Source organism: Cynara cardunculus (assembly GCF_001531365.2).
Source record: "Cynara cardunculus var. scolymus isolate 2C chromosome LG 13, CcrdV1, whole genome shotgun sequence".
NCBI lineage: Eukaryota > Viridiplantae > Streptophyta > Magnoliopsida > Asterales > Asteraceae > Cynara > Cynara cardunculus.
In genome coordinates this window covers 37,361,331-37,369,561 of record NC_037540.1, presented here as the reverse complement: position 1 = coordinate 37,369,561, position 8,231 = coordinate 37,361,331, and the positions used below count along the sequence as shown (strand labels likewise).

The 8,231-nt window shown below is 34.9% G+C and overlaps 1 non-coding gene across 1 annotated transcript; it reads left to right on the top strand.

Moving 5' to 3' along the window:
* The first annotated feature begins 3,952 nt into the window (after positions 1-3,952).
* LOC112526262 lies at positions 3,953-4,059 on the top strand. Its single transcript, XR_003070584.1, has one exon. It is a non-coding gene; the product is annotated as a small nucleolar RNA R71 (small nucleolar RNA).
* The last annotated feature ends 4,172 nt before the right edge of the window (positions 4,060-8,231 follow it).

Sequence of the window (8,231 nt, the reverse complement as noted above, 5' to 3'; positions counted from 1 at the left end):
GAAGCAATTCTCTTTGTGTTCTTTATTTGTTCTTCATTGTGTTCTTACTGTTTCTACCTGTTTGATTAATATTGTTTCCGCTGCTCTACTACTGTCAAACCGATCATTCAAGTAAGTTTTAGTACCAAGAATTGAGTTATTCGATCCAACAATAATAGTTTTAAGTATTAATTTGTGATGATGATTAAATGCAAAATTTATTGATTTATTGCTTTAAGAAAATATGTAACTCACGAGTTTTATTCTTTAATATTATCAAAAATCTATATTTTCCTTAAACAAGAGTTTTCACTTTTCTACTGGCAGAAACTTCAGTTCACATATGAGCATAATAAGTTATTTTCTCCATTTATTTGATCAACCAAATTTTTATATATTTTATTTTAATGTCTTAAGGAAAGTTTGACATAAATAACACCATTTTTAGAGGAGGTTAGGTATTTTAATCATTATACTCAAGTTTTAGTATCAGAGTTATCAAGGCAGCCTGCACACTGTTTTTGCCACTTCTGTTTGGAAGGTCAAATCTCAATATTTTTCAGATATTCCAATTGGGTTTTAACATTAAATCAAATATCTATCTTCTAGAAAAAGAATCATCATTATTTATTACGTTTGGATGGAGTTATGGTCATTTTAAGACACATGTCCAAATCTGTCAGATTCTGATTGCATGCGCACCAAACTTAGTTTGAGTGTTTGAGGCATGAAATCTCAATATTTTTGAGTGAAACCACTTTTGTTTGAAATCTAATCCAATAAAATAATTTTCAGATGAAAAATCAAGTATTTTAGTGGAATATTAAGAGAGTTATGACCGATTAAAGTAGAGTTTTGACTCTAACAGATCATCCCTTGCACTCTTAATTTAATCCCAGTGGTTGAGAGGTCAAATCTCCGAGGTTTTACATGAAACCAGTTGGGTCTGAAAAATAACTCAATGAAAAGGTCTCTAGAAGAAGAATCATGTCATATGACTAAGTATTTTTCAAGATATGATCGAATGAAGTTCATGTATGAAATCTGCCAAAAACCAAAAAGCTCAAGTCATGGAAAATGAGTGTTTTGGCTCTTCATTTTCACTTATAAATCTGATTCTCGTTTTATACACTTATTTAACATCATTTTATCATATATTTTTGGATCAAAATCATCCTTTAATTTTTATAATTACATGCATGAACTAAAACATCTCTGATTATAGAAAAATCTACATGCATAACATCAAAACTTTGTTTTCTTGAGTTCTAGTTGTATGGGTCATGGATTATCACCATTATGAAGACATTTTTCATGTCTTTGGTGTATAATCTACCATCTAGATACTCCAGAAATTTGAGTTCAAAAGGAAGAAGGAAATGTGTGGAAAAAGATGAGAAATGATGTTTAAAATACTAAAACAATCAAACTAACTCTTTACCTTTTTGTTAGCACTTTGATTCCTTCAATGATCTTCAAAAATGATTGAAACTAAGGGGTTTTGTTTTTTTAATTTTCGGCTGAAGTGTTTTAAGGGAGGAGGAGAAGAGGGATTTTTGAGAGGATTTTGAGAGGATTTACATGCAAAATGAACTAGATGAAGAGGCAAACAAAGAGACAAATGTTTTTTATATGTGGGTCTTGTGTGTGCAACATGTGGCCAGCCTTAGAGGGCCCAAGTCCACATTTTTTTAAACTAAGGCCCATTAAAATGTTAAAAAAAATGCTAAATTATGATTAAAAAAATCAATATTAGGTCAAATTTCCTAATTTTTGCAAAGTTGTTTGAATTTTTAATATTGGACTTTTATATTTTTTATTGGACTTCATATCATCAACTTTTATCATGTTTGGAGAAATTTTAGTGTATTTGGCTAAGTAAATTTTATCGCTAAAACATGATTTTCTAAACTAAACGTCGGAAATCTAAGCCAATTGAGCCTTAATCAACTTAACTAAGTCCTAGTAAATATTTCTACTTTTACAAACCCTAGATTGCTGCTAACCTGAAACTCCAGAATTGACGGATGTCACACTATCAGACTCAAAGTAGAACTCTCTTCTCTATCTTTCGGGTACCTAAGGGAATTAAAAACATTAAAAGTCACTTTTTGGCCTCGGACTCTCATGGTTAATTCTCCCTTTTGTACATCTATCAGGGTTCTGCCAGTAGCTAGGAAAGGTCTCCATAAAATGATGGGAATGTCTTTGTCGGCTTCAAAGTCTTGGATGACAAAATCAGCTGGGAAAATAAACTTATCAACCTGAACTAGGACATCCTCAATATTTCCTCTGGGATAGGCTATGGACTTATCAGCTAATTGCAGAGTTACAGTTGTAGGTCTAGCTTCACCCATGCCTAGGGTATTGAAGACATATAAAGGCATAAAGTTTATACTAGCACCTAAGTCACATAGAGCTTTTCTATCTCTTTTCTTCCAATTGAACAAGGGATTATAAAACATCCAGGATCTTTCATCTTAGGAGGGATTTTACTGGACAACAAAGCACTGCAACCTTCAGTCAGAACTACAGTCTCATATTCAGTCAACTTTTTCTTTTTGCTTAAAATGTCTTTTAAGAACTTTGCATAACTTGGCGTCTGCTCAATAACTTCAACCAAGGGTATGTTTATGTGCAACTGTTTAAAAACATCAAGAAACTTTTTAAATTGTAATTCTTCTTTTTGATTCCTTAATCTTTGGGGATAAGGAATATAAGGAGTGACTGCAATAAAAGAAGTAGTCTTTTGAAGAGTTGGTGCTGGAATGGGTTTCAAAACTGGTCTTACAATTGGTTTTGATTCAGTTCTGTCTTGGATTATAGGACTGGTCTGGTCATTTGTTGTGGGACTGTCACCAGATTTTGACACATCCACTACAACACTTTCTTTGGGAGTCTGGATTGTCTTGGGTTCATCAGGAAATAACAATGGAAATTCTGATCTTTCTGGAATAGTTGTACTATCTATGGGCCTGACTATGGGTTGAGGCTCACTAGTGTTCTCTGAGTGGTTCACAGGAATGGTAGTTACACAATATGGTATAGAAGTAACAGAATCTTGTACTACACTTTTCTTTTCAATGTATGCTTTGTTTGGTTCTTTTTGTTCTTTTTGGGTATTTTCTAAATAACTCATTCCACTCCTTAAAGTAACAACCTTAACATGCTCTTTTCCTTCCCTCTGAGGTATCTCTGTATCACTAGGTAGAGAACCTACTTGTCTTTTTCTTATCTCCAAAGCCATTTGTCCCATTTGAGTTTCCAAATTTTTAATTGAAGCTTGAGTTTGGGTTATAAAACCCTTCATCATTGTTTCCAAGGAAGTAGATGATTCGACTTGCTGTTTGGGCTTGTTTTGGAAAGAAGACTGATGATTCTGAAAATTAGCATGTTGATTATTATGATTGCCTTGATGCGGTTATGAGTGAAAATTAGATTGGCCCTGTTGTTGAAAACTAGACTGTCCTTGCGGTTGAAAATTGGACTGTCCTTGAGGCTTTTGCATTGGCAGGTTAAGAGTTGGACTATACCATGAAAAATTTGGATGATTTTGCCATCCAGGATTATAAATTTGCAAAAATGGTCCAGTTTTGTTGACAAAATTTACATGCTCAGGATTTCCAGGACAATGCTCAAAAGAGTGACCTTCACCACAGTACACACATTGCTCAGATTAAACATTAGGATTAAAGGTATTAGTATCAGATTGCACATGTGGGCTAGATGTTAGATTTGAAATTAGCTTAGTGATCTGAGCTGTTAATGCTGAGACAGCATCTACCTCATTTATTCCGGCTGTTTTCTTCAGTGGCATTGCACGTGGGTTAGACCATTGTCCGTTATTGTTAGAAATCTTTTCAAGTATGTCAAAACCTTCATTATAGGTGTAAGCTGTGAAAGCTCTGCCTGTAGTAGCATCAACCTCCGTCTAGCAACGACATTTAAGCCATTGTAAAATGTTTCTAGTCGAATGCCACGGTGAGGGCATTTTCTCAGCAACTCTTTATACCTTTCCCATGCATCAGGAACTGCTTCATCATCCAGTTGTCTAAAAGTACATATTTCATTCCTGGATTTAGCATTCCTCGTGGGTGGAAAATACTTTTTCAAAAACTTTTCTGCCATTTCATTCCATGTAGTCACAGAGTCTGGTTGCAATGAATTGTACCATGCTCTTGCTCGATCCCTTAGTGAAAATGGAAAAAGTTTTAGTCTCAGAGCATCGTCTGAAACATCAGGGATGAGAAAAGAGTCTGTGAGTTCCATAAAAGAACACAGATGAGAATAAGGATCTTCAGAAGATAAACCAGCGTATTGGCCGTTTGTTTGAAGCATTTGAAACATCAGTGGTTTAAGTGAAAAATGGGTGGCACCAATAGTAGGCTTACGTATTCCTGTGTGCAATTGAGTTAAGTTAGGAATAGCATATGCCATAATGCCACCATTTTTAGCATTTGCAAGACGAAAGATGTTTTGAGCCTCATCCTGAGGTGGAATATTTAATTCATTTCTAATAATACCTTCTCCGTCAATAATCACATTTTCAGCCATTGTTTCAGAGGTTAAAGCTCGAAGATCACTTTGCACTCTTCTTCGTTATCTGAAAGTTTGTTCAATATCTGGATCAAGTTGAAAAAATTCACCGTGCGACAACCTTGGCATGCATGGTGCATTCACAAAGATGGTAGAAAAACTAACCTTTATAAACTTTACTTTGAAAAGAAAAACTTCAGCGTGCTATCCTCGGCAACGACACCAAAAACTTGCTCGTCGGTTTATTCAACCTTAGATTTCAACACAAAAATAGAACTCGGCACAAGTATACACCTTGAACTACTGTCGTCTTGCAACAAGTAATAATGATAAAATACCAAATATCGTTCCCACAGAGATAGCTTTGCAAAGTTCGTCAAAAGTCCAGTCTATAAAAACAAATTTAAGATGGCGAAACGAGGGATTTGATTTATCTAAAATTGGGAGGTTTGATTAACAACTAAGAAAATATCAGTCTTAAAAAGAAGCACAGGGTGCAACAGTTGATTAAGACACTAAACAAATGATTTAGCAAAAAGGTGACATAGCATTTCTGTCACAATTATCTAAAATCATTAAATGATTTAATATAATTGTCACAGTATCAACTATCAGGTCAGACGGCCTTCCAAGAGTACACACGGTCAACGTGCTATCGATACGTTATCATTTATGTTAGACGTCGTGAATCCTAGCACAACACAGTGTTACCATCCTACACTATAGGTTTTGAAAGTCAATACATTTTTATACTTAAAATCAGTTGTCGATTAATTTTAATGTAATCCTCAGATGAAATATTAAGCACCTGAAACACATAGTAGACTATAATGCTACCTTTGTACTTTCACATTGGTTTTGGTCTTAATTTCCCGTTACACCCCAAGCTAAGGCGTTTAGCCCATCATCACTCGGTTTCTTCTCTCGAAGGATGTAAGGACTGAAGAATAAATAACTGATACGGAAAAGTAAATTGTAGAAAGTAAATTACAGAAAAGTAAATTGCAGTAAAGTAAAATGCAGAAAAGTAAAGACTGAAATGTAAAAGACTGAAATGTAAAGACTGAAATATAAAGACTAAAATGTAAAGGACTGAAATTAAATTACTAATAACTAAATACTACTAATTAAAATTAATCTAAGACATGATGTAAAGTAAGTACTTGATGTATTAAGATGTGACAATTGAAAACCTTGAAAAGAGGAGTTGACTTTGAAGAAACTTGCAAGACAAGTAACGAAACTTGCAAGACAAGTAACGAAACTTGCAAAACAAGTGTTGTTACCAAGACCGAAATGTTACTTCCAAAGTTTTGAGTAGTCGTGAGCCACAAAGAATGAAATCCAATGTAAAGCAACAAAAATTGACTAATTTGTAACTTGGAATGAAAGTCAGAAAACGTATTGAAACTTGGAAATAAGAACAGAAATGAGATAAAGATTTAAACACAAGCACTTGTATTAAAACTTGAGAGAGCAATCGCAATTTTACTTCACAAAAATCGGTTCTTGATTGGAAGCAAGAAAACCGAAAGCATAAATATCAAAAGCAATAATCTATAGAGCAAATTGTATTAACCCAAAGGTTATGTGTGTAAGTATAGTGTAAGTAGGTGAGTGGGTCTTTAAAACAAAGCCTTAAGCCTCTATTTATAGGCTAAGGAAGCTTGCACATGAGGGTCATCTAATAGGACAAAAGGGTCTTCAAAAGTGGGCTTTGACCAGCCCCAAGGCCTTTGATCCATCAGCTTCAAAGAGGCAGCCCAAGAATTTTCGGTCCAGACAAAAGGTGCAGCTCACGGACTGGTGCTATAAGACTCTGCCACACATACTCTTATAGGACTGTTGCAGGATTTGGCCCAAAAATATTCAAAAATCTACATAAATAGAGAATTAACATTAGATATGATATAATACTACTATTATATAGAAAAGACATAAAAAGACTCAATTACGACACTAATGGGCAAATAAAACAAGTGAAAATGGTTAAGAAAATGATGTAATAAGGTTAATAAATTAACACTTATCAACAACATAAATCTGGCCAAGTCTCTTGATGCTCAAGTTCTTCCAATGAAAAAGTCTAAAAAGATGGTGATCGCTGTCAAGGCCCAAGGTAAGTTGTTTTCCATTGCAGAGGTTTAACATGAAAAGGCAATGAAGCTGAACGACCGAGACAGAAAGTGGCGAGAAGATCGTCTAAAGAAGAGAATAAGTCATCATTGCATCTCAAACTTCACGATTAGTGGACGGATGAAATATGGTGGACTTCTCGTCTCAATGCTCATCACAAGAGACAACTTTGAAGCTATCACAAAGTATCCTTCCTACCTAGGTCAGTACGGCTATAGTGGATGGCTGGAAATCCGCCAAGCCATTCAGCGCTTAAAGTCAAGGCACAAGCCAATAATTGAAGACATCCTAACCGAGCAAATCAAGAAGACGTCTAAATTTGTTGATGTACCTACAAAGCCATCACTACAAAAAGGTGGAAGAAGAAGACCTTCAAGTCCTAACGATAGACCAACTCTGAGGAATGAACATCAAACAAAGTTCTCCTTGGATGAAGTCCTGAAGGATTCGAAGAAGCTAGACATCTCAATGTTGAACATCGCTTTGCCACCGAAGGGTCCTTACATACCCAACACTGTGCATCCAAAGCTTGAGTTTGGATTTATTTAACTTGACTATGAAGGCGAATATAGCTTCCAGAGAGTGTCTGAGTTTAATCTTTGTCCCATGGAACATCTTTCCTATCTAAGATATTGGTTGGACAATGACTTATATGGTGAAATGATATACTGCAATATCATAAGATAATTTCTACGTTGAAAGATGCTTAGAGAAGAGTACCTAGTTACATCGACTTCAGTGACCAAGATTAGTTCTAAAATTCTATCTTGTAAATTTATCTTTCATTGTATGTCTTATTTATCTATGTTTTTTCTTTCAGTGTAAAACTTATATGTAATAGGTCTAGAAATGTACTAACTGAAACACTTGTAATTTTCCTTTGATTAATATAAGTATTTCATCAGCCTCACTACAAACGATCCCTGAAAAGAGTAATATGGACACATGTCTATGAGTTCCAATTTACTCTTACAGTCACTGACAATCTTCAGTCAGTGAACATGCTTTCAGTTTCAGTTTCCCTTCTTGTACTTTTTCTTAAACTTGTAACTTAAGAAAACTTATAAAGTAAAGACTGCTTCATTGAAAAAGATCCCAAAATAGTTAAAAGGGACATGTAATTTACATGTAACTTTTTCTTGCTATTAAACCTTAAGGCAATTTTATTTATGTTACTTTGCCATCATCAAATAGGGGGAGATTGTTGATCCTCTCTCTCGTTGATTTGCTGATAATCCCTTTTACCTTTTGAAATATTAGTGTTTTTATCTTATCAATTCCAACGATCATCACTGAGCCTGTTCAGTGATCGCTGAAACACGTATTGTAATCCTACGACGACAGTGATTCTTCAAGAAGACAAAACTCACACCAAAAAAGCTTCAGTGAATGTCGAAGACTGAAATTGAAGATTAGTGACTGGTGCGTTCGTGATCTGAAGCGGTATTCAGTGATTACAACCTGGTCAACATATGTGTGAAGACTGCACAAGCCTTAGGGAATGCTGAAGAGACCTCCAACGTTATTCCAGCATTTTGCGACCAAATGAAGCTTGCCATGCACGATTGTTTTTGTCTTTT